Genomic DNA, 27,391 nt, shown 5'->3' on the forward strand with positions numbered 1-27,391 from the left:
GAGACTCCTCCAGAGAAAAACCAGAGCCCAACGTAAAACGCTTTAGTAGGGGAAACCGACCGGAGCCGAGAAATTACTTTAAGCTTTGGAGGTTGTCTCCACCTCCAGCCGAAGCGACACATCGGGACAGAGTTTTGCCCGCACCCCACGCAGAAAAACAGCACGAATCGGCCTGGCGAGCCCCTGTGCGCAGTGCGCACTGCGGCCGGGGAGCGCGGGGCTGGCGCGGCCACACTGGAAACGTGCTGGGCTGCCGGCTGCCGCAGCGCCGGGCCGTGCGCCCTGCTCCGCGCGGCTCCGCGCTCCGGGTTTCCGCGGTCACCAGCACCGCGCGGGAGAGCGGGCCGGGCGCGGAACCTCCGAGAGCTGCGTGCGCGCGAACCTGGAGCCGACTTCTCCTTTGCGCGGCCCTCCCGAGGCGTCTGGCCCAGGGGAGCAAGCGGCTGGGCTCTGGGCCCGCCAGCGCGGCACATTGCCAGAGGCCAGGACGTCAGCGCCTGAGGAGCTCACTTAGCTGGAGCTTTCGATTGCCACAGACTCACGAAGCAGTTTCTCCTGGTCTTCCCTTAAGTAGCCTCAAGTTCCTCCAAGCTGGACACCCCAGCTTGCAGCCTGGAGCAGCTCTCCTGGCAGGAGACTTGTCCGTCTAGAGCAGCGATTTTCAGCTGGTGTGCCCCGGCTAGTGTGCCTCAGGAATTTTAAAAATATGCACTACCTGACTATTTATTTAGCCAGGGGCACTGACCTCTCATCCCTTAAATTGTCAACTAAAAAAGTGACAACAGGCAACACAACAGCCATCCAGTGTGAATAATCAAGATTATACCTATTTTTTGGTCATATCAGCAACAAAATATATTTTTTGGTGTGCCGCAGAATTTTAGTAATTAGTTCATATATGCCATGAGAAGGAAAAGGTTGAAAATCGCTGGTCTAGAGCTTATTGGCCATGGGAGATGCTCTTAGTGTCCTCAGGACCAAAGGGTTAACTCAGCAGTTTTCCTGGAGGTGATAAGTGTGTGAAGGCGCTTGGCAAATTGTAAAGCCCTCTGCTGAAGGAGAAAGCTGATCATTGTGCCTCCAGAATTTTCCTCCCTTTAAAATAAAATTTCCACCCCAATGTAAACTTCAGGAGGGGTCTTATTCACTGCATTTCTTCTAAAGCACAGAACAGTGCCTATTCGTCAGTAGGAAGGGGGTCAGTAAATAATTGTTAAATGAGCGAAAGTACAAAACATACACACTTGAGGAAACCAATCAGGTTGGAAACATCTGTGAATTCTCCTTGCTTTTCCTGGTAAGGAAGCAACCAAACACTTACTGGGCAGTACTCTTTGCCAAGTCTTCTAGGCTTTGGCAGGCCAGTGGGGAGCAGAGGGCTGGCAAACAGGCATTGTTCAAGGACAAAAAAGGGGGTTTTACAAGATTGCTTAGTGCAAGCCCTCAATCCTGAATTCCAAGGGCGAGTCGTTCCTTCCCCTCCACCCTCTCCACCCCCACCCCCACCCCGCGGGGCCCACTAAAAGCATACAGTGGTACCTCGGTTTTCCAACGTGATCCGTTCCGGAGACCGTTCCGAGCTCTGAAACGTTTGAAAACTAGGGATAAACAGCCCACAGCTGGGCCTCAGGACCCTGCCCTCAGCGGAAGCCGTGTGGCATGTTCCACTTCCGAGGCCTGTTTGAAAACCGAAGCATTTACTTCCGGTTTACGGCATAGGTAACCCGAAATGTTCGTCATCGGAGACGTGTGGAAAGCCAAGGTACCACTGTATTCAGTAAGCGTTTATTAAGTGCACACAGAAGGCACTTATTTAACGTTTGTTGATAGTTAGCATGATTTGCTCAAGGTCACGCGGGGCAAGCCTGGGACCCAGCTCCCTTCAACACATTTCTCCGTGGCCTTTCTGGGCCTGGACCATCCTGGGCCCTGGGGTGCTCCAGGGCGGGCTCCGGCACGCAGCGTGAGACCTAGGGTGCGGGGCCCGTGCAGTCACCACCCTCAGGGCTCCTTGGGGAGCCCAGGTGCTGGCTCGCAGGTTGCTGGGAAGGCCTCCTCCTGAGAAAGGGATTTCTGCAGCTTTGTCCCTCACCTACAGCCGGGCAAAGGCTGGGCTGGGGCCTTCTAGGGCTGAGAGCCGCAGGAAAAGCAGCCGGGTCGCATCTCCGGCCGCAGCCTTCCCCGCCAGACTCGCCCCAGGTCACCTCGCTCACGCCGCCCAGGTGCGGCTGCTCGGGCAGCCGGGCGCCCAGTTCCTATCTACTCTCGAGTTTCTGCTAAAATCTGGAGACATGGAGTTCACCCTCGGAAACGCCGAGCCCCTCCAACTGAGCATGCGCCAGTGCCCGGCCGCGTTGGTCACCGGCTCCGCAGCTCTCCCGGCTGGGGCTGCGGAGCCCGAGGGGCGGGGGAGGCGAGCGGGAGGGGTGCCCGGCGAGGCGGCGGCTCGCGCCTGCGCACCCAGCCCCAGCGACCCCAGGCTGTCTATGGGATTCCCAATCTGCGGCGGAGACTCACCCGAGCGTGCTGCGGCCGCCGCCGGGTTTGCAAGGCGCGATTCAGGAGGGATTTAAGCAGCCCTGAGCTCCAGAGGGGGAAAAAGAGCGCGGGAGAACCACGCACAGAGACGGCTTAACCTTTTGCCCGAATTAAATATATATATATATAAAGAACTGTTGAGTTTTATCATTTTCGTTAAGTGACCGTGAGCAGCGCTATAACTGTAAGTGGAAAATACAATCTTCGTTGCATTTCTGCATGTGTAGTGCAGCCAATTGAGAGATGCTTTGGCTACTGTCACATACTTTGCTTTGCATATAGATGCGTCTCCATGCACGGTGGCAGTCGCTTTGGTTAATGCTGGCTATCTGAATGTCCAGGGGGCACCATTTGGAATAATGGGGTGGGGGAAGAGGGAGTGTTTATACGCGGCGTTTGGGGGGGGGGGTCGTCTTAGGCTAGATTTAAGAAAGGTGAAACAGGGGTGCTTTTTTAGTTTAAGTCTATGAGTAGGAGAATTTCCTTGCAGAAATTTAAGTAACTAATTGACCGATTGTGAAGTTTTCCGGTTGATGAAACTATTGAGCCGTTGCAGTCAAGTGGCAACCTGTCATTCGCGGGGTTAGTGCACCATTTTTCTCGCCGTGGGAGAGCAGCGAAGGTGTGTGCTGAGTAAAACTGAGCGGACGAGATGGTGCGGAAATCAGGGCTGGTTTCCAAGCGGGATGTTAGTGTTCAGAACCACGCAGCTAGACGCAAAATAAGCGCATTTCTCTCAGTATTTAGAAATGAGTGGATAGTTTTTCCTTTTTTATTTTTCATCGTGATGGTGAATGGGCAGAAAAAGGAAAGGTGTTGCACCGCACGCTCAGCCCCCTGTTTTGAACAGAGTCGGAGACACAGAGCGGCTGGATGGGGAGCCAGACCCGAGCTACTACCTGCCTTTGCCTGGCGTTGGCATCCTGGAATGCGGGGTGGGAAACGGGAGCCCAGGCGCGGTGCCTTTGGTAGTGTTTCTGTAAAGGAGGAAAGGTCGTTTTGTGTTTTTTGTTAAAATGGATTGTTCCTTCCCAGAAAGGGGAGAAGGGTCTTTGCAAGGTCAACCCCCCTGTGGAAATCTGAGGTGCTGGTGAATGGGGGAGGGGGCTGCGGGAGGAAACAGTGATGCTCCATGCAAGTGCTCCTCACTGCACTGCACGGATCAGTGCCCTGTGAGATGCCAGAGTGGGAATCCATTTTTCTAGAGTTACCCTCCTGCCCATATTTTGGAGACTAAAATGAAATGGAAATGCAGTGGGTGTAGAAAACAAGTGTATACTATTTCTGTGTCACATCCAATTTCAAGACAAGAGGAGCAAAGGAATTGTATTTCTACATATTAATGTTTTTTAATTTAAAATAAATTTCAGGCTGAGACAGATTAAAAAGGAAACTCTTGCGAAAACACATTTTATCTCCACTACCATAAAAAGTGCCTACATGTGTGAGTGGTGGTGGTGGTGGTGGTGGTGGTATGTGTATAGGGAGAGGGGGGGCTTCTGCACCACTAAACACCTCACCCCTGAGTGCACACACATTGAGCTTGGGTGCTTAATAACCCCAGAAAATGCTGCACTGAAGCCGGCTGGCAAAATGGTATGAGGCAGGCAGGCAAGAGAAGAGCATTGCCAGTGTGTGCTGGATTTCCATGGAAAAAGCAGATCCAATTTCTGGGATAAAATGAAATGAATTTTTCCCAAAATAGGGCAAGATCATTATAGAGGTCTTTAACCTTTTGCCAGTCCAACTATTTAGAACCTACTCAAAGGAATTTATAATTTATTTAAATGGATGAAATTGGAAATAGAAAATTTGAGAATAACCTCTCCTTGAAAACCTAAAGTATAAATTATACTGCCTTCCCTGTTCCTCTCTTCCTTACTTCAGGGTGGGAGGAGTAATCATTTGTCACAACTGAGCCATACTCCTTGTCATCACTGAGAGTTGAATCAGCTCCACGAGTGCTGCAGGTGTGCACTGCATTGATAAATGGGCGGTGGAAGAAGAAGGGGGTTCTGGTGTTGAAGTTCATAGACGTTTGGTCTCGGATACCGTGGTTCACAGACTGACAGGTGTAGAGGGTCTCATCTGGCCCAGACCTTCAAAAGCATCTAATCCAAATGCCTTCTTTTACAGATGAGGAACTGAGGCCCAGTGCCATGAGCTAGGGAAAAGTCAATTAACTTCTAGTCTGTGGAATAAACAATTAAAAAGTAATGTTGAGTGGAAATGGTCCCCTCTCTCTGCACTTTTAATGTCCTCAGTGACATTGCTGAAATCTTCAAATAAGTAATTATTGGCTCCCAAAACATCTTTTGAAAGGGTCCCAAGGGTTCTTTTCACACAGTAGCACTTCCCTTCTCTGCCTCTCCTTATGTGTCAGGTCTCTTTCTATTTCTTTTTGTTTGCCCCTCACCTCCAATAGATCCATCTCTTTAGATGTTTAACCTGGCCTTCCTGGCCTCCTCTGCACCACAGTCACTTTCTTTGGATTCTTTGGAGGTTTTTAAAGGTCCAGTTGGAGATCCAGTTGGATCTTCAGCTCCTGTTTGAGGATTGCCAGCCCCATCTCCATCCCTGCCCTGCCATGTCCCCAGAATCCTTTAGAGAACCTCTCCTTCAGAGACACTGCAGGCACCATGATCATTCTTCTACCATCTTGCCTCCTGCTAAACTGCTGCAGCTACAGGCATTGGGACACTGTGGAGTGAGGAAGCTGCAGTGTAAACACACCGTGGGCTCTGCCAGCTCCCCTCTGCCTCCTAGAAGGCAGAACCCAAATCCAAGATGCCTGTCTCTGGCCTTCCTGGAAATCCTCCAGATGAAGCCACCTTCAGAGAAGGGGAGGGGTGGGGGACAGGAAGACTAAGAGAAGACTGCCTGACTTTAGAGCCTTTAAGGGGCTTGCACGGCTCTTCCTGCACAGCTTTCTTCTCCGTCTGCAGAGAAGGAAGGACAAGGACTGCAGCATGGACAATAATCCCTGCCTGTGTGGCCCTTCTCTCTCTTCTGCTCCTCCTTCGCTCTCACTTGCTTTCTCTGTTTCTCCCTTTCTTCCATAAAAATTTCCTGAGTGTCTATACAATAAACACTTATCTTAGTAGGTTTTAAGATAATCCAGGTCTTCCTGTTCCTTCTAAAATGCAATCTCTCACGCACTCAGAAAGATAACCAAAACCACTCACAAATGTCCCCTTGAGGGAAATGCCAGCTATTCTTACCTAAAAAAGCTGAGGTATTAGGGGAGGCTTGAGGAAGACAGAGCCCAAGTCTCTCATTTGCGAGAGTAGCCAATACCCTTGGAAGTTGTTGAGGAAGCTAGGTGATGACTTTCTCCATTCATTCACCAATTAACAAGTTAATTTCCCCTTCCTGTCTTGGCAATCCTTTACTGAATTGGGATGAGCTCTCTCTTGGATAGAGCCTGTTCCTAACAAATGCTCTTGCGTCAGATGTCACCTGGTTTTGCCATCCCATTCTGAAAACAGGCATCCAGGATTTTTCTGAACGCCAGGTAGCCTCTGCAGACAGCAGAGACTTGTAGTTGGTAAGTGCTCTGCTTTGTTTGGCTAGGCTATGAGTCTCACTCTGTAACAGGATAACTTGATTAGAAATGCTGTCCTGGGCAGGCTATAGGTTTTCTATTTGGGTTGCACATAGTTATGGATTTCAAACATTGCTGAGGAGCTCCGTGGGGAGTCTCACATCAATAGCAAATGCATAGTTTCCCAATTCACAAGAGCAATATATTTTAATGTCATTCTAAAGGTCTTTTTCTTTGTACTGAGTGATTTCTATGCTCCTAAGATTAGTGATAATTTAGGAAGATAGGAAGGCTCTTATTTTAGAATGAATCACATTTGGTTAACCCAAGGTTGAAATGGACAATGTCCTTTTCAGTTATATTTAGTAGATATAAATATATTAAACTTCATAAAGTAACAAATGATACAGAGATAAATTAATAAATGGTTTATATTTCTACTGTCCCAGTGGTTAATTCACATAATTAATAGATATATGAGCTGGAAGGGATCCATATAAATTACCTAAACCATCCTTCCAATACAGAAAAATACGATATGTTAAGGAACAGTTTTATCTTAAAGGCATATCTACAATATGAAAGCACAGTCCACAAGGGCAGAGATTTAAATGATCTTTTCCATATTTCTACAATATCAACATGATGGCTTTTATAGTAGCTGCTCTATAATATTTGTCAATTAAATATTTGTCCTAACAAGAATCAGTTGTATGTACCTTGTTAATTATATCAAGAAATTAAATCTACTAAAAGCATGTGAACAATTAACATTGCTATAAACATCTTTACGTTACTAAAAAGTAAAGGTAGACTAAAGATGATTTTATAATTTATATTCAGTAAAGATATAAAGCACCTTTAAGAGTGCTTCGTACTCTACTCATATGAATATCCTCCCTTTCGTCTCTTACTAGGTAAAATCATAATTATTTTACCGATTTTCAAGAATTGATATTAATAATTCAAAGAGGCGATGTAAACCTAGACAGTGGTAGCTATGTGTACCACCCATTTAGATGATGGGTCTCCTGAGCTATGGAATTATTTGAACATGTTTACACTGTGAAGGGACCATAACACTGCATTTCTCGTTTACAGTTGGTTTCTAAAGATAACTGGTGCTCTCTTAAGTGAATCAAAATAGTTGGAGTTGCTCACAGCTTGAATCATTGAGAACTTCACAAATGGGGATCTTGGGGGTGCTTTAGAAACTACTTAATGAATGAAACAGAAATGGAATAGCAAATTACTGAAGAATCCTCAAAGGGGTTTGACACTTTAATAATAAGGTGCCTGTGAATACATTAAAGGGATGCTCTATACTCTGATCAGCTAACTTAAAGCATGCAAGTCATATAATTTGTTATAATTCTTATGCTTTCTCTGGATTTCTCAACTGCCTTACTTCACTGCAGTTCTAACACAGATGACCTATTGTATAACCATCATTGTTTATTTTTTTTAGAAGGCAATGCACTGTATTTCTAACCACTTGTTGGATAATTTTCAGGTGAACACTCTTTTTGTTCTAAATTATAATTAAGACTTGGAGTACTCTCTTTCACCAAGTGGCTTCAAGCTCGATATAGCTAAGAATAATTGCTGAACTTTTTATAGAAAGTAGGTCTCTCTTCATTAACAAAAACTTCATTTTTTATATGAAGTATTGTTCATAAAAGGCAAAGTGTTCACAAATCAGTTAAATCTGACTACAATTATTATAGATCGATAGAACGAATCCTTTTTTTATTCTCACTCATATAGTGACTTTCTGAAAATGGAAATCTGTCACTTTAAATATACTTTTTTATCCCTTCTTTGGATCTTGTTTATTATCTCTTATTCTCTGAAAGACTCTGAACTTTTGAGGAGCTGAATGTAAATTGATTTTTTTGCAAATCATTAACATGTTAAATGTGCTTTGGAGCCTGAATAAATTTTCTCTAGTTTAAACAACTAGACCCTAATATTTCTGCTGTTTCAGATTTCAGAATGTTTATAGCAGTTAAAGATTTCTTAAAATAGTAGACTCTGGTGCTACAGGAATCTGTGGTGTTTGTATTTTGCCTTGGTTTTATTAATTTATGATTAATGTGTTTATTTCTGACTTCTTGAAATACAATCTTAAATTATTAGTGAAATGTGCCTTTGGAGGCCCATTAAGTGTTATCAATAAAGTTGACATGCTTATTAATGTATTTTATTTTTAATGTATCAAATAGTGCTGCACAAGTCTAACTCAATTAGCAACTTCTGTTTGTTGGAATTGTTTGGCACTTGGTGCTATGAGTTAATGGAAGACTATCAATTTTGTTTATTGCAGAAGTTCAAGTGTTTTTGAAATGTATACATAAGGTGCTTTATTGCTCATGGGAAATTTTATTAAAAATTTTTTAAAATGTGAAATAAGTTTAAATTCTAAACAAAATTGTTAGTTTTTCTTTTAAATATTTATAAAGGTATTTTTTTTCCTCAGAGTGAGATGAAAACCATCTATTTAATCTTTCCTCATTTTTAGTTTGTAAATAGGAAAATTCCTCAGCTCTCACCAATGTTTCAACTGGCTCAAAAGAAATGAGAGGAAACGTAAACAAGAGTTTTCAAGCTAGATATACTTAGATAAAAATTCCCCAATTCCACAGTTTATTAGTTCTATGACCTTGAATAAGTTGTTTAACTTCTCAGCCTCAGTTTCCATTTAAAATAGTAGTTTACAGGATTCTTGAACAGAAAAGAGAAGACTATATATGTAAAGAATAAAACATAATGCCTCATTATTTTAAATGCACACTAAATGATAGCTAGTATCATCCCTTTCATGGGAAATCAATGGTTTGTAAACCACTTTAGTCTCTGAACAGTAGTTACCCCATTCATGGTGGAACCTCTGAATAAGGAATTGAGCATTAAAAGCAGTGAACAGTTAACCTACAAAATAAATAACTATTGAATAAAGATGCCAAGCACTGGGTAGTCACTGTGGAATCAGCGTTAAATAAGATACAACCCCAGCCTTCAAGGAAGTTATGCCTAAGGCGGAAGACAGATAGACGCATTCCAGTGAGTCAAGTGAAGTAAAAAGGTGGTATAGATGCACAGAGGAGAAACTTTCTAGGAGAAATAGCTGTACTGAGTCCTCAAACTTCCCATTTTTCTCATTCTTTATTTAAATGCATCCCCTTTCCATTATACTTTTCATTTACCATCATTATTCTGTCATATAAATTGCACAAAACAGAATATGGAACTAAGAGGACATTTTAATGTTTGTTTCTTTATTAAATACATTTTAAGGTCATCTATTAACTATTTTTCAATGTAGCTAAATAATGTGGCCCTTGTTTCCCACCCAAGTCTCCAGTAGATCACTTAACTTCAATAAGAACATTTTAAGCTCCATGCCTTTGGTTTAAATATTATACTACAATACTTCTATCATATAATATCTTCCCAAAAGGGAATTGCTATCTGATACTCTCCCCTACCTCCCTTATTATTCCAACTAATTTTCGATGTCTATCTGTGGGGAGACTCTTCTGTGATCTACTCTTTCATTCTTTTTTCCCAGGGCTTTCATAATAAGGAAAATATACCTCCCAACCCCTCTTTCCTACTGCACTGAACACTTGTTTCCAGCCCTGCTAAACACACACACACACACACACACACACGCGCACACACACACAGAGTCCAAATGGCTTTATTGTCTTTAGCTCTTCTAAGAGCCTTTTAATTTCTTCTAAGCTTTTTCTCCCTTCTCCTCCTATTTCCTGCCTCATTTACTAGGGAATCTTAAGTGTGTTTCTTATCTGTCATTAACAAGAAACATAATGCTTTTCTCCCTTTGAAGTCTATAAAATTTACACCTAAATTTTGAGGTTCTTTTGCATAGTAGAATCCTTGGATGATTCACAGAATTGGGTAGGACTTTTTTTTTTTTTTTTTTAAATATATCTTTATTGATTTCAGAGAGAGAAAAGGAAAGGGAGAGAGAGAGAGAAACATTAGTGATGAGAGAGTCATTGATCGGCTGCCTCGAGCCCGCAACCTGGGGTTGTTCCCTGACCCGGAATCGAACCCCCCCAATTGCCTGGATCCTAGGCGGATGCTCAACCGCTGAGCCACGCCAGGCCAGGCTGGGTAGGACTTTTAGTTCTAATAAATTTGGGGGGCTTATTTTCTCACCTGTGAAATGAGGATAATATATTCACCTTATGGAATGTTGAAGACCTTACATAAATATACCACCTAAAAGAGCAAGCCGGTAGTAAATAATTTTCTCCCACTCCAGACCTCTGCCTTCCCTCCTGCCCATCCTCTGCAATCTGCATTTCATCATTTCTTCCAGTCTCCTGTTCTAAGTACTCTGCTCTTTCCAAGATATTTGCCCTAATTTTCTGGTAGTTAAACAATAGCTAATAGACACACATCACAGGTAGCATGTGGAGTGTGGTCTTAGGAAAGGTATACTAACTGAATCAATGCCCTAACTTAGACCTATGTCCCTGCATTCATTTGGAAAAGCTCTTCCATTTATTTAAGACATGCCTCCTACTAAAGTTCCCAAAGCTTCTAATGACTAACATCCAGTTGATGAACAATCATTCCCTACTCGTGATTTATAGCGCTCATCATAAATAATGTCCAGGGACCTCTACCAGCCTGTAATTGTCTTCTGACCTTTTATCTTCCCTCTCCTTTACCTTTTCCTCTGTGGTGCCTAGAGTGCCTGTGAAACTTTCCAATGACATGGTTACTTCACGACTTTGTGGCTCTAGCACTATCACTTACATATCTTTTCTCCATATAAATGTCAATCAAATAACACCAAACAAATGGCACAAAGGGAGAACTCGGTGCACAGAATCCATGTTGCAGAACATGTCTGAATCAGGATTAGCCTATCAGAGCCTTCATTTGTTGAGTGTTTGTAGAAATGTGCACTAATGCACATTGGCTAAGCGCAGAGAACAGATCCCAAGCAGGGCGAGGGAGAGATGCACGTACATAACAATACATACATACATATATACATATACTATACATATACATTAAGTTCAGTGTGCTATCATAGATTGTTCTGCATTTTTAAGCAAAATCTTCAAGAGCAAATAGCTTCGTACCAAATCAGCACGTATGAGATGGCATTAAAAGAAGACCTGTTGAAGGTTTCCTCATTCTAGATGAAGTGACTGAGTTGAAAGAGAGGGTAGTTTAAATTTGGTGGTAAGGACAGTTTAGACTTTGTTTTTTTAAAGAAATATTTCCAAGACACTTGTAGTTTTTTCCCCTTTAAGAGTTTTGTGGAAACATTTTTGAGACAAATAGGGCTTCCTACATCCCATTCTTAGATATTCCCTGCACACTTTCACATAAGTAATAAATCTGAGTGGTCCTGTTATAAAGACCCCAGTATCTATTTAGCTTTGCTTAACCTTATGTTCCTAATGTTTGTTCAGGGAACTTATGTTAAAAAAAAATAGTTATTACCATCTCATAGCTGCTTTACAAGGACAAAACCTGAACTATATAATGGAAAGTACATAAAACTCAGAGTCATTAGATGTGTGTCAGGCATCATGCCTATGCTGTAGTCATAAGTGTGAGGTCCCAGAAAAGCCTGAGTTCTAGTTTCCTTGTGTGAAAATAAAGATGAGATTATCTACCTTCTGTAGGTAGTAGTCAAGAAATTGAGATGACTTTGAACATATTCTGTAGAATATATAGTGCCATGTGATGGTAACAAATTTATTATTATCATGCAACTTTAGAATTTTAGTTTTTCTTTGATAAAATATACAATTTAAGAATCAAAGTACTGATCTTGTGCAAATTATTTCATTGAGGTTATACCTACTTCTTCACCACTTAGTACAAAACCAACCTGAGAAAGGAGAGATTGAATTGAATATAAATGGAAATTTATGTTGAAATTTAATACTTTTTAATACCCAGAAACAACTACTTTTCTGATACCTGAAAATATATAGATCAGCCCAATATATCATCCTGGGATGGGAAAGGGAAGCACTGTAGATCATATTTTAGGCAGTGATGAAACAATAAAGCTATATCGTCAAACCATTCAATAAATGTTTGAGCAGTACAAAATGGCATGTGATTTGTTCATAAAACAAGAGGTCTAGGCAGAGGAGAAACTGAAAGGCCGACATTCTTCCAAAGACGTGCTCTGTCGATGGTCATGTTCACAGAAGCTTTATATCATTCATCTTTAGCTGTTAGCCAATATCAGATTCATCTGAATATTGTAAGTTATCTCTGGCTAAATTATGAGAGCAAGGAAATAAAAACAGAGATAATTTATTTTTGTAATAATATTCACTAGCAATGTTGTAAAGAACTTAGAATGTATAGGGCACTACGGTTCATATTTACACACAATACTTACATTGAGTCCACATCACAGCTCCACAAGTTTAAGTGTCTGCAAGGTATGCTTCATTTTGTGACTAAGTAATTGTGTCTCATAAAGTAATTTACCCAAGGTCACACTGCTGCTAAGTGAAAGTGTTGTTGAAACCCAGGACTCTCTCTACCAATCTACACAGGCTTAAAAACACAATACATTTTACATTTTACATACACATTCAAAGAGACTAAATGTAATGAACTCCCATGTACTTGTCACCCAGCTTTAGCTATTAACTCATTTTCCTCCCCCGTCCAGTAGGTTAGTTTGAACAAATTAAGACATTATATTATTTCATCTACAAATATTTAAATATATATCCACAGGGACTCTATAAAACATGTCCACAGTACTGTTACACACCAAAAAAAACCCCAAAAAACACTCAAAAACTTAATATCATCAAATATCTAGTCAGTGTTCAGATCTCATAAGAATTGTTATAGTTTATCTAAATCGGATCCAAATAAGATCTTACACATCCCAGTTGACTAATAGACAGCAGCCTGTATTATATAAAACCTGCTTCTCTCTAGAAAGGAGTATGTATAGATAAGAGACATGGCTTCAGAGATGAGTGTAGTCACTCTGAAAAAGTTATCTAACTTTTGTAAAATGGAAATTAAATTCATGAGGTTAATTGCAAGGATTAATAACATAATATCTATGAAAGTGCTTAGCACAGTCTCTGGCACGTACAAGGTCTTCAATGAATGTTAATTTCCCTTCCTAAAAAATTTTAAAAGGAAAAAAATGGACTAATAGGCCAAGAAGCTTGAGGAAACTTCTTGGAGTGCTTTGGCTACTGATACCTTGAGATCACTTCCATTTTGTTTCTGGATGGAAATTTGACCACAATTGTGCCAAAGTGGCTAGTGACTAATGGCTCTGAGTCCTCTCCACTGCATGTTTATAGCTCTGTATGGTTTCCCACATGAAAAGGAAGAAAATTTGTGACTTTAAAATTATCTCAAATTCAGAAAAATGACATTATTGTAAAATATTTTAAACTTCATGTCAATTAAAAATAATACAAAAAATTAAAGTATGATATGTTATCAGAAGTTAATATAATGTTGCAGAGCTCATAATTTTAAAAAGCAAATAGAGGCAATTAATCTGATTCAGATTTGAGTTTGCCTTTTGTTCACATGAACTTGGGCAAGTCATTTCATTCGTGTCTCGGTTTCTCAGGGTATAAATTAGAAGTCCTAAATAAAACAATCTAAATAATCTAAAGATTAGACATCAGCAACATGGGAAAATGGAAATAAAACTGGACTATAAATCAGAACCAAATTTGAATTCTGACTTCACTGCTTAATGGCTATGTGGCCTTAGGCAAATAATTTAATCTTTCTGAGCCTCAGTCTTCTCATTTGTTAAGTGTGAATTTAACCTGTCTCACAAAATTGTTGTAAAAGCTAGAGATAATGTATATTAAAGCCCTAGCCAGAACCCTAGCATTGAACTGACACTCAGTTTTTAATAATGAGGTAGTATTTGCTGTTTGTTCTCAAAGAGCTTTTAATTTAAATTGAGAAATTAAAAGAATTCATAATCAAGAAGTATACAGCTGAGTATAGCTGGCATGCTGTCTCCTAAATTGGGTACATCTAAAACCATTTGTGAAGATAATGGGTACTCTTTCTAGAACATGAATGTTTGAATTCAGAACATTGTGCTTACAAAGGTTCGTAGCACAATGACCGTAACATAACATTCTCGTCCTGCTGAACCTGCTTATTTAGGAAGTGTTAAGAGAGCAGCTTCTTGTACATTATGTGAGAACCACTTCCCAAAATGCCAACCAGAGGTTCCTGGTAAGACGTACTCAGATTTTTGTAATAGGCCTACAAGGTTATACATCTGTGAATGAAGACTCACTGTGAGATGTTATAATAGAAAGAAAGCTAAAAATTTTATACTGTATTCCAGCTAGCTTTTCTGAATTGTAGCTATTGGTTCCTATGGTAGATAACCAAGATTCACATCATTCCTCTGAATTTGGAGCCAGCTTGGACACCACTGATTGTTTACATGGTAATTAAGTTTGTCTCACTATAACAGTAAGAATATTCCAGTTTTGTGGTTGTCTAGGAGTAGATATAAGAACAGAATATTTCATTTTTCATTAAGTGAAGGGAGACAGAGCTTAGTTTGTGGTGTGTGTGTGTGTGTTTTTTTTTTCCAGAAGACTTTGTGTCTAGTTTTATAAAATCACTTAACAAAACTCTAAGAACTAGAACTAAAGAAGGCTGCTGTTGGGATTCCAGGCAATTCATTGAACAATATTCAGGCCTTCAAGTCCCTATTCACACAACAGCTCTTAAATAAGTTTGATTAAAAGCTAAGAATGCTCTTCTTAAGTGCTTAGTGATACCTTCTTCTGAGTAAAAAGAATAATACTCACTATAGAAAATTTGGAAAGCAAAACCTAGCAAAAAAAGAATAAAATCACCTACAATCTGTTATTTATAGGTTATATTCTCCTTCTTTGTAAATAGTGTCCTAATTGAGACTACTCATTTCTTTAAATTTTATATACTACTCTTTTCCGGTTAGCATGACCCTTGCAATTAAAATTCTTCACAAATGTTATCTTAAGACATTATATTCCATTATATGTATGGACAAGGTTTACCTCACTGTTATTATTATTATACATTTCAACTTTTAAAATACCACCAAAGGGGCTATCTTTGGACACATTCTCACTACCTCTTTAAAGGTAGCCTGGACAGTGTCTTTGGCATAGATTTCTGGGCATCTTTAGTAGAATGAGTAGTTCCTTTGAACCTAGGCTGGCTGCTTAGTGACCGAGGGTGAGATTCTAAAAATTCGGCCAGAGGAGTCATGACATTTAGTAGTTGGCGGGAAATTCATCTAAACTACTTAGTAATTTTCAGGGGTGACTTTATGAGCAGATGGCTGCATCCCTTTTGGAAGCTCTGAAAGTCTCTTCTGATCAAAACCTATCTGCAGTTGCCTGAAATCCCATCACTTCTGTCACTTTGTTTCAGAGTAGGAAGTAGGAAGGAGATCCAAATCTAGGCTGAGATCCCAGAACACTGGTTTATACAGTTTTAATGACATACTTTGCTTTTATTATCATTATTAGTACTATTACTACTACCACTGTCATCCTCATCCTCATATCATTTCTAGTAGTATCTTCCTAATCGGTCTGTGAATTCCTAGAAAGTAGACCGAGGGCATGATTAATCTTTGGATGTCTCATAGGTCTAAATGAAGTGGGCCAGGTGTTAAATGCCTGTTAAAATGATGGTATTTTGACCAAGCAGAATGCCTGCCTATAATCTTTTTCTTTTAAAACATAGCATCAAGCACACTGGCCAATACAAATACATCCATAATCCTGCATGGTTCAAGGTCCATGAATTCGACATTTTGGGTATAAAAAAAGAAACTTCTGGATCCTGACTTTTGCTTCCATTTTAAGGTTAGTTTTTAAAAGACTTCTGTACCACAGGCAGGCAGTGTCCATGTGCCAGTGAAAACCAAGCATTTAGGAACCTATATTTTTACATCAGTAATTATAAGAACTATATTTATTAAATCGCACAGCCTAATAAAAAGAAGCAAATTCTAAAATAATGTCAAATCATCACTTGCTAAATCATTGATACCATTAAAAGTGACTGGCTGGCAGACATGGTACTAGAAGGAAAGTCATGTCTGTAGGGTCACACAGACCTGAACTTAAACCCCAACATTACCACTCACTAGCTGCATGGCTGCAGTTTCTTTAACTAAAAGTGGAAACTATTAGGTCTACCTTTCATAGTACTTGTAAAGATTAAATAAGATTATGAATCAGGCATACCTAGGACAGAGCTAGAGATAGAATGAATGTACAATATCAGATAGTTACCATTATTATTGTTTACAGTGATGTGTGACTAAGGCCCGTAGGTCCTTTCAGGACTTTTTAAAACATAAACAGAGCTCTTAGACTGAACATCTAACTTACTGGTGTATTCCCAGAGCCAAGCCCAGTGTACAGCATAGCAGAGATGCTCAATAAATATGCATTGAATGAACCAAAGAACACCAAAAGATCCCAAATGTTTTGTCTAGGAGATGGAATAGGAAAGTGAGGATTTCTGTCCACATGAGGAAGATATTTAAGGTGCAAAAAGGTTTCCTCATACGAGCAATTTCCACTTTTGACAGATTTTTACACCTTATGACTTTCAGGTGTTCCAAACTCCCCACAGTTACCTAAGCAAAGAAGGGAAAAGAGGAAGAGAGGCTTTTTGAGGTGTGTAGTGTTTGTAAACACTTACGGCACACTCTGTCTCTCCATGCTAAGGATGCTATAGGTGCTTTGCTTTACATACATATTATGCCACTAATTTTTACAACAATTCAATGATATAATAGTATTTCTACTTTTGATAAAGAAATTGGTACTTACAGGAATCAAGTACTTTGCCTAAAGAAAGAAGTCCGTAAGTAATAGCTTCACCTTTTTGTTTGTATATTCATCATGTTGCTTTCACATGAGGTATTACCTCTCTGTCTTATCAGTTCATTCATTCTTTGGTAAGTGCCTATTAAACATCTATCATTTGTCTAGTACTAGATATATAAGGTGACCTAAAACAGCCATAATCCCTGCCCTCAGATAACAGTCTAATTAGAGAAACAGATAGTCAACAAATAATCACAATATAGTATAAAATTATAAATAGAATTGAGTGCCATGGGAGAAAATTATAGAATGCTATAAGAAAATGTTAGTGGAGAGGCCTATTTTGAGCTGTTTGAAGTACTAGATTCCAGGGAAATCCACTGAGGTCTAAATTTCCAACTTAAGCTCCTGGGATTGCTGCTAAAACGTGTTTACAGTCTCTGGGCCTTGAGAAAGAGATGGTTGCTGTATTTCTCTTTGAGGAGAGTGGGCCTTGCTCCCAAGTGTTAACATCTCTCGCTTTATCCATCACTCGTGAGGCCTCAATAGTGAGGACAACACTGGTTTTAGCACATCTCCCAAGAGAACCACACTCCAATGCGTAATTCACTGGGACAGTTGCCAGGTAGAGAAAACTGCAAGAACCTGTGTGTCAGGTGCTCTTCCCTAACCCTTGGTTGCTTTTATGTGATACAGACCTCTGGGTCTTTAAACATGCCCAAGTGCCTCCATCATTCCATTTTTAAAAGTGTGTGTTTGTTTTTTCATTTATTCAACAAGTGTTTATCTAGTACTTACTATGTACTCTGAAAATACAAGACCTTGTTCATGCCCTCTCAGAACTCACATTCTAGCAGTGGAGACAGATAACTGATAGTCTGTTAAGAATGATCATGAAAGAAGCATAGAGTACTGAGGAAGCCCTTCTAGGGCACATAGAACCCAAGCATCCATAGGATGAGGACTGGAGCTGGGGCAATTTGGGGGATGCCAAGACTAGGAACTAGCTAGGCAATGGGAAAATGGGAGCAGGGAGAAAGCACCAAAGTGTACAATAATGGCAAGAAAATACTTAAATGCGTGTGCCTGACATAATGTTTTAAAGGATTAAAGAATCTTGATTGAATAAGGTGGAAAGAAATGTGGATTCTGTAATCAGGCGCTGTCACAAAATATCCTCAGTTATATGAATTATTTTACCTGTGAAATTTAGATAATGATACCTATATGACAGATTATCATGGTGTATATGTTATTGTCACATAGATACTATTGATGCCTGGACTTTAGAGGTAATAGTAATGGTTTTAATGATAAAGTCAATAATACTACTATGGTTAATTTATATTGACATAGCCTCTAATCTTATTTAAGAATGTTTATTTCAGTTCTTCTCTGAAATTAGCAGTAATTAAGAACTTGACTGATTTGCATATCTCTATTGAGCGCCTGAGCAGATAGGTAGGGGAACTTAAAATTTACCTTTCTTTCAAAAATTTGGCAGAGATAACCTGTTTGCATTGATATGTGAAATGAGCACATTCACATAATAACTATAGCAGCTATCACTATCAAGAAAAGGAGCTTGTGTTTAAAAATTATAGAAAGTTAAAAAATTTATTTTAAAAATAATTAAGTACTTCTGCAGTACCAGGAACAGGTCTAGATATAAACAGAGGTAAACAAAACAGGCCAAGTTCCTGCCCCCTTGGAGCTGACATTCTGGTGAAAGAGGTCAATAAGTAATCATATAAACTAATAACTACATTAGCTAAATTCACATAGTCTTAAGGCTACAAAGAATATAAAACAAAGTAATCGATAGTCATTTTGAGTGTTGAGAAAGAGACAAGTTTTAATAATTTAAACAGAAAGATCCAAAAGGTAACATTTGAGCAGTGACTTGAATGGTGAGAAGTCAGCCATGAAAGATCTTGGGAGAAGAGAATTCTAAGGAGAAAGGAAAACTTGATGTGTTAGAGACAAAGCCACAAAGTGAGCATGGCTGCAGCATAGCAAATAAGAGATATTGATAGGAGATAAAGTTGAAGAGGTAGGGTTACCATACACCCCAATTTGCTTAGGGTAGCCCAGAATAATTCCTGTTGTCCTTGCATAAACAATGGCACCTTCTTTCACTCTCAAAGTGTGCTCTTTGGACAATCAATTATATGATCTCCCTAATGAGAGTTAAGTAGGGGCCAGAATATTTGGATATAAATACCAAATGAACAATAGCTAACACATAATTTCTTCTCGTTTAATTGGCCCTTCCTATTTTAATCTGAGTTGGAGCCAAATGTTTTTATTTTTCATTAGTCTGATGCATGCAGTAGGAAAAGTGAGATATGTAGATAAGAGCTGGTTGACCACAGTGAACATGCTGTGGAGAGATTTTTAGATTTAGATCTGAAAGAGGGAGTCTTACACAGTGACTGGAGCAACCCAAGATACCTGTGCCAAACCTAACAACACTAAGAAGAAGAGGGAGAAAGTTGAGGAGGAGGGAGAGAAGGAGAGCTCCTATTCTATGCCATGCTATACTCAGTATTCTACATTGTGTCATCTTTAATCTTCAACATTTATTTTCAGATTAGGAAATGAAAGCTAAGAGAGGTTTAATAGCTTGATTGAGGTCATACAGAGGGAAGAATTAACTCTGGGATTTGACTAACTCTAACCCTTTCCATTAGGTTGTCCTGCCCACCTCAAGCTTTCCAGCTGTAGCCTTTTCCTTCGTCCCTGAACGTGCCATGCCCTTTGGCACCTCATTGTGCCTATAATTTCTACCTGACAACACTTATTCATCCATTACAGAAGGTTGCTTCTCACATGAGGCTTTCCTTAATTCCCACGAATGTGGTTGATTGTTTCCTCTGCCTTTCCATACAGCTGTACAGATCTGTGCTGCAAAGTTTTATTCATTCATCCAGCCATTCATTCATTTATTTAACTGTTAGCTATTGTCATAAAACAGTGAAGAGAACAGATATAGTACCCACAGTCATAGAGCTTATGGCAGAGAGGATTAATTGGCCAAGACACCAGTGCCATGAAGAAATGTCTTTATTAAGTCTCCTTTATCTCATTTGTTCATTCATTCGTCCATTCAACAAGCACCTACTATGCTAACAGAGGTCTGATAAAACATGGAGACTCTTTAGAAAATGAAAATGCAGTGTTAGCAGAGTCTGAATGTGTGAGGTATGAGTAGAAAGAGATGAAATTGGGGGGGGGGGGGGAGGCACAGACAAGGTCATGTGGCCCCTAAGGGTCTGATGAAGGAATTTAGACTTTTTCTTTAGACTACAGGGAGTCATGAAATGGTCAGATAATTATTATAGTAAAATGAATATGGCAGCAATGGCAAGAATAAATTTGAAGGGTGGAAACTGCAAACTGGAAGATTAATTAAATCGTAATATTTGTAGTAAAGAAAAAAAGGGAAAAAAGAGTATCTGGAATAAGGTAGTGTCAATGGGATGGACAGCAGAAGATGATTCTATGATTAGGCATGACAGGATTTCTGACTAATTGGAACCAGAAACCAGAGTACAAATAACGGGGAAGTAAATGCTAACTCCTGATTTTCTGACTTGGGCTTGTACACTCGTAACTCTTCTCCAAATTATAGTGGGCCCTGCCCACTGTACCCTCCACTGCTTTATGCTTTTCTAGAAAATGAAGGAGCCCTTTTCCTTTGCCCCCTTCTTGGTGTTTGTGTTGGTGGGCCCTGGGTGAAAGCTGCCTTTCAAGAGAACATTGGACTCGCAATCAGGAGATGAGGCTCTAGAACTACATCTTCTACAGAAGTTCTTTACACTCTTAGAAAAAGCTTGTGTCTTCTGTAGGCCTTCGTTTCTCATGTAGAAAAGGAAAGCTTTGACCTGAACTGGGATCTATTTATTTACTTTTTATAAGGAAGAAGAGAGGGGAACAATTGACTTCATTTTTTTTTGCAATAAATAGTTGTAATTATAATGAATATTCAATATTGTATGTCTGCTTTTTCCACTTAGAATATCTTAAGTAATTTGCCATGTTTCTACATAATACTCACAATTTTATATTCCATTGAGTTAACGTGCCATAATTTACTTAACGTGCATAATTATGCATTTCCGTGATGGGGAGTGATTGTTGTTCTAGAGTTCTTATCATTATTAATAAAGCTGCGTTAAATATACCCTTGTGTATAACTTTTTTCTCTTGGACTATTTCTTTAAGATAGCTTTCCCTGGAATCAAAAGTGTTGATATTTAATGCTTCTTGAATTCTAGTATTTCCTAGTGAGTTGCAATAACATCCAATTTTGCTGTGTTTTATTATTTGTAAGATTGAACTTGGCCATTGATATTTCACTTTTTGTTCATATTCTGTTTGTATTTGCTGCCCAGATTTCTATTATATCCTATTCCCCTTTATTTTTAAGCACCTTTAGTACTTAGGGTACATTTATGTTGCATATTTCCCCATTTTTATATTTGCTTTTTTTCTAGTGTTTTTACACTTCCTAAACTTTGAATTTTTATGTAATTATATCAATCTTGTCTTTTATAGTTTCTGCCATTGCTTTTAATGTTTAGAAAGCCTAACTTAACCTTAATAAGTAGATTAAACATGTGTTCCTGGGTTTGTTCATTATTTGTGTTTACTCTGGTATGAATTATCTATTCATACTCTGATCATTTATCTCTTCTGATTCTAATGGTTTCCTTAATAACTGTGTTTTATATTTAAAACTATGTATACATACTCAATAGCTATTATGGTTGTCTAGCATATTTTCAATTTCTAATTGTTGTCTCTGACTTAATTTTTGTATTAAACTATTTGTTCCAAATGTTAATGTTTTTTAAAAGGTGGTATATAGTGTGATTCTGACTTAGTTTTTTCATCAAATTGCTATCAAGTGATGATGATGTCATCACTTACAAAATTATATTTCCTTTCCCTCTTGTTCTGAAAAGTTTCCTTGATCACTTATTAAGAAATTCTGTATAGCTGGATCTATTTCTAGACTCTCTGTTCCTTTATGCTAATCTATAAGTCTATTTTTGTGCCAGTAAATCCTTCACTTATTTGAGAAGAGCTCACATTTCCTCCCTTGAGTCTTTGCTTCTCTTGGCTAAAAATCCTGTTCCTTCAACTACTACTTTTGTATTTAACATCCAAGTCCGTCCCCTCACCCACAGGGACCAGAAGCTAGCAATTGTGAGATAACTGACTGAGCCGTGGAGTACCTTTAAGTTGCCTTCCTTCTCATCTCCTTTGATAAGGCAGACTAGCTATCAGTGAGCAAGCAAATGTCTAGGTTTCAAATCCTAACTGCACTGTTTTCTTGCTCTGTGACTTTGGCAAGTGTCTTAAATTTTCTAAATTTTATTTTCCTTGACTGTTAAATAAAGACATAGTGCTATCTACATCATAGAATTATTGTAAAGATGGAGTGCATAATCCATGAACACATAGTAAGCCCTTGATAAGCTAATAATTATTACTGCTAAAATATCATTTACATGTATTTATTATTTCATTTAACATTTTGAGTTATTAATAGTTATCATTTAAAGCTGAATGAACAAGGTAAAAAAGGTTCTGTAACTTTCTCAAGGGCACCATCTAATGGAAGTGCTAGAGTTGTGATCTCATCTCATATATCTAACTCCAGGGCCTGTGCTCTTTCCTGTAGATGATAACTGCACAACATGATTAAGCTTCTTATACCTGCTTTTTTGGATTGTGCAATGGTTACATAGGGGCAGCTGTAAATTTTTAGGTGAAGGTAAATAGAAAGTTCAAGTATATGACTATCTTGAGACTTCCTGTTTGTTTCACTATGGAAAAGTGTTATATTAATAGGAAGGAAAGATATGGTTTTGTCCTAATCTGCAAATTAGCTGATGAGGAAACATCTCCCTTCAAACTGTTACTCAACATACTGCTCCAAGTGGCAATGACACAGGCCCAGAAGCATTTGTCATCCCCATAGGGTGGCAGAGAAAGCAATGCTTCCTCTTGTTCAGCACACGTTGCCTGTGCTCTCAACAGGCCCATGGACGGGAGGGACATGGGTGGAGGATTCTATGTTAGCAAGGTGTGCACACAAATGCCAAATCAAACAGAACTGGAACGTCTAATTTTAGCCCTCTCAGCCTTGGCATTGTCCCTTTCAGCCAATATATTTTTCATGTGCCGCAATAAAGTGCTTTGCTCCAGCCTTGCCGGATACTTCACAAGGCCCAGCAAGGACAAGCTGAGCATAATTCAGAGCTAGAAACACATCAAAGACAGGAACTTTACTAGAGAGCGTCAGCACTCCTCTGCCAACCTTTGGTAAATATGTCCTTTCTACCCACCTCCCTCCCAAAGATTCAAGAAGGAGGTACGTGGTTGACTCTTCTTCCTCCAGCTTCTTCTTTGTGAACCTTCTGTTGGCTGCTCATCAACAGGTGTCTTTGCTCCTTCATGCCTGATATTTGTAGTTTACTCCCTCTCTTCATCCCTGCCTAACAAAGCCCACTTCTTTCCATATCTGGGTCTTGTTTTCTTTCCTGAGATGTCCTGGAAAGTGCACTAAATTAAGAGCTAGAAACAATTTTACAATATACAGACTGCCTCCATGGTTTGTTCCCTACAATGAACTGATGAATTAGATGAGGTGGAAACTTTCATAGAACTTTTGAAGATGAGAAAACTGAAGCTCAAAGAGGAAGCCAACTTTTCCTAAGGTCACACAGGAAAACATTGGCAGAGTTGGGATTGAAACCCAGCTCCAGTGTTTTAGGGAAAGGTGTCCCATGAACCTATCAAAGCACAGAAAACCCAACAGGCCATTCGGGAGGGCCCTAGAAAACTTTTCATGAGGTTATCAGCCGGCTTCATGTCCAACAGTTCCAGGTTGAGGACCCAGAATGGTGGCCCTTTCCTTCAAGTAAATCACTATTTCCTTATTTACTGAAAAGAGAGCAGGGGAGGTTGATCTACAGACACATTCAGAGATACTGCTGTTTGCAAAGGAGAAAATATATTTTACAGTCTAGGTTTTTGGGTAAGCCCTTCCCACCTCATAATGAAAGACAGGTTAATAGGATGAAAACAAGCAGAAGTTTGGGAGAGAATTAGGAAAACTGAGTAATTCTTCAAAATTGCCCAAGTCACCACTTTAAATACCATCTCCAATAAAGACAAAAGATGTTGGTTGGGAGGGAAGTCAGTTGTGAGAGGCTATCAGGCAAAACGCAACAATCCAGGTCAAGGTTGTTATGCAGATTTAAATCAGCTGCCTTCTCCATTAAGCGTTCATAGGAATTTAGTCATCTCCCTGTTCCTGGTACAGAGAAGAAAACATCCTTACAGATAGAGGTTTCCCTTTATAAATGTGTCTTTCAGAAGGGTAACTTTGACTCAGTTTTCAGAGATTTTCCTATGTCTGCTGTTTCTTAAAAATAATTAGCCTAAAATAATACTATGCCAGAGGTATATTTTGGAGTGGAAAATTCTACTCTCCTTCACCTTCATGGCCCTTTCCTTTGACCTTTAAGTAGATCCCTCTCTGGACCTCGTTGAACAATCCTAGGTCTGGCCTTAGGCACCCAGAAGTGATGACTTATGGATCATCTTCTCTTTGAATTTTCTATCTTTCAAATTTGAATTTCAATCATTATAATGACGATAGGATAGATCTTTCCTACCTTATATCTCATTTCAACTGTGATAACATTATCACAATACTGTGTGTAACATTATTACACTCAATCTCATAGAAAGCAGCACTGAGCCTCAAAAAGGTTTCCTAACATGGTTATCCTGAAGGTCAGAGGCTCCTACCCAGAGCTTCCCCCACAACAATGCTGTGGCTTCCCATCATTGCCTCTGCAGGGTGCCGGGATGGGTGAGAAGGTGCCAGGGTTCTCCCAAGCTTCTCCTCCATATTCATCACTTAACCCAGAGCTAACCAGGATGGGCCTCAGAACTAAAGGTCTTCAGCCTGCAAGTGAACCTTAAAATATTTCTGTGAATTAATTGTTTGAAAATGGAGTGGCTTTAATTGAAAGTACCAAAGAGCTGTCTTTCCAGGATTCCTGAGATTGATTTTGTGAACAAAACACATTTTGTTCATTTATGTTTGTTGAAATTATTTATCTACATATTTTTTTACTATAAATGTTATATGTGCTCATCATAAAAAGTTAAGAAAGATATTGAAGAGTGAAATATTATCGTTATACCATAGCCTGCAGTCGTAACCACTGTTAGGATTTTGATGTAAATTATGTGCTGCCCAAACTTCCTGCACACACAAGCTTGAGCGTATGTGTATAAAGCAAAAGCAAGGCGATATACTACACATACTGTTTTTTGGCTTGTTTCCTTTACTTAACAGTGTATTGAAATGTCTTCTCTGTTTTTTCTTTCCTTTTTTTTGGAGCTCAACACTCAAACTAAGCACACTCATGCTAACCATACTCCTTTGTTCATGGCACACTATTATCGTTGTCTATATAAAGCCTCTCTTGTGTTTTATTATATACACTTTATCTCCTGTACTCACTTCCACTCCCCTCCTCCCTTCTATTGTCTATAACACCTGTCCTCAGTAAGTGTTTATACTTGAAAAGATATAGTTGTTTTGCATATTAATGTGTTTTAATTTAAATACATGACATTAAGTCATTACCAATCCATGTCAGTCAATGTAGATTTACATTACCACTTTTGATGGCTTCATAATTTCCACTGTAGTTCTACCAAAATTGATACAGCCAGTTTCCTATGATGGACATTTAGGTTGTCTTTTTATAAAAAGTTTTTTATTTTTATTGTTTTAAACAATGTTGAGGTAAACATTTTTGTATAAAAGTCTGCAGATTTATGTGATTATTTCCTTGAGATAATTTTGAAGAACAACTTTGTAAAAAATTTTTCACCCAATTCGCTGGTCTCTTCGTAAAGGCACTTACCACAGTCATCTTGGATCTGTTTCATACATTCTGCCTTATTGTTCAGCTGATGAGCTCTAGCACTTTATTGACGGGATCACGTTATGATTAATTGATTTAGCAACATTTCCTGGGCACCTGTTCAATGATAGGCTTGGAACTGGGTGCTCAGGCAAACCTGACAATCACTCTAACCTTGAAGAAGCTCAGGTCCGGTGAAATGTCATACATGCCTTAGGGTGACTGCTGTGGCATATGGTGTGGTGACAGCAATGTGTACAAGACTCAGGGTGCAAAAGAGGAAGCCAGGCAAGGAACTCACCAAAGATGTGTTGCCTCATTTTTGTCTGGAAATATGGATCAGAGTTTACTGAAAAACCAGAGTGGAGCTAATGGGACAGCTAGTGCACAACCGGAGAGCTTTGATGATACAGAAAGTTGGAGCATTGGGTGGGAGCATGGGGACGGATGAGACTAAAAAGGTCCTGGGGGTAGGAGGAACAGGCCCAGCTGAGCAGTCTTGAATGCAATGCTGAGGACTGGATTCAGAGGGAGGATAATGGAAGGCCACTGAAGGGGTTAAGCAAGGCAGTGCCATGATTAGAGTTTATGCTTTAGAAAGTCATTTTGGCTATAGTGTGGAAGATGGATTTAAGGAGGGCAAGACTGTAGATGGAGAAACAAGTTAGAATATTATTGTGATAAAGTAAGATATAAAATGATGATGGCCTGGTCTAAGGTAGCAGCAACAGAGAGTGGATGGATTTTGAAAAAGTTAGGAAGTATCATCTATAGATTACTTAACTTGATGATTGATCGGATACAGGAATGTGATGGAGAGAGCAGAGCCCTGGATAACCCATGGGCAGATGGCGGGGCCCTTTGCACAGGAAGATAATAGGTCGGGTCTGGTAGGTTATAGGATACGCAGGTGGACATGTTTAGCAGGCAGATAGATATATATTATTCAGGAAAGGCCTTCACTAGAGATAGATTTGGGAACCATATTTACCTTTGTAATATACAATAATGTTGCATAAATGTTTGTTGAATAAGTTTAGTATCACACTTTCTTCAAGCAGTACATTTTACATTTATAAAGCCACCTTTATATGCGAATTTCAAAGTTCTCTGTATTTGAGACCCACCCACATAAGTTGAAGTATTTTTTAGAATTACTGTACAGATAACAATTTAGGAACATGGTGAGTGCAAAGGGCTCTCAGAGGGGAAAGAGCTTCTTAGGCTCTTAGAGTCAGAAGACTTGAGTGACTCTGCCATTATCAGTAGACAAGTGTCACTCACCCCTCAGGATACCCAAGTCCTCACTCTGAGAGCAAGGAGAAGATATGCACCACTGATGCTCAAGGCTGCTCCTAACCCCGTGACTGGGGATGTGCAGGTGACGTGGGTGCCCCTGGACTGCACTTCTCTCACTGCTCCCTGCTGCTCTGAGATAAGGGCCACGGTCCTTCCCCACTGGGACTTGGCATCAC

At 39.6% G+C, this 27,391-nt stretch overlaps 1 protein-coding gene across 1 annotated transcript in view; it reads left to right on the forward strand.

The window, feature by feature from the left end:
- The first annotated feature begins 2,340 nt into the window (after positions 1-2,340).
- VSNL1 (visinin like 1) overlaps positions 2,341-27,391 on the forward strand; it is a 62,918-nt gene continuing 37,867 nt past the window's right edge. The window contains exon 1 of the mRNA XM_081156665.1: positions 2,341-2,722. The gene's annotated coding sequence lies outside the window, so the exon portion shown is untranslated. The remainder of the gene's footprint in view (positions 2,723-27,391) is intronic.

The sequence above is a fragment of the Miniopterus schreibersii genome (genome assembly GCF_964146895.1).
Source record: "Miniopterus schreibersii genome assembly, chromosome: 13".
NCBI lineage: Eukaryota > Metazoa > Chordata > Mammalia > Chiroptera > Miniopteridae > Miniopterus > Miniopterus schreibersii.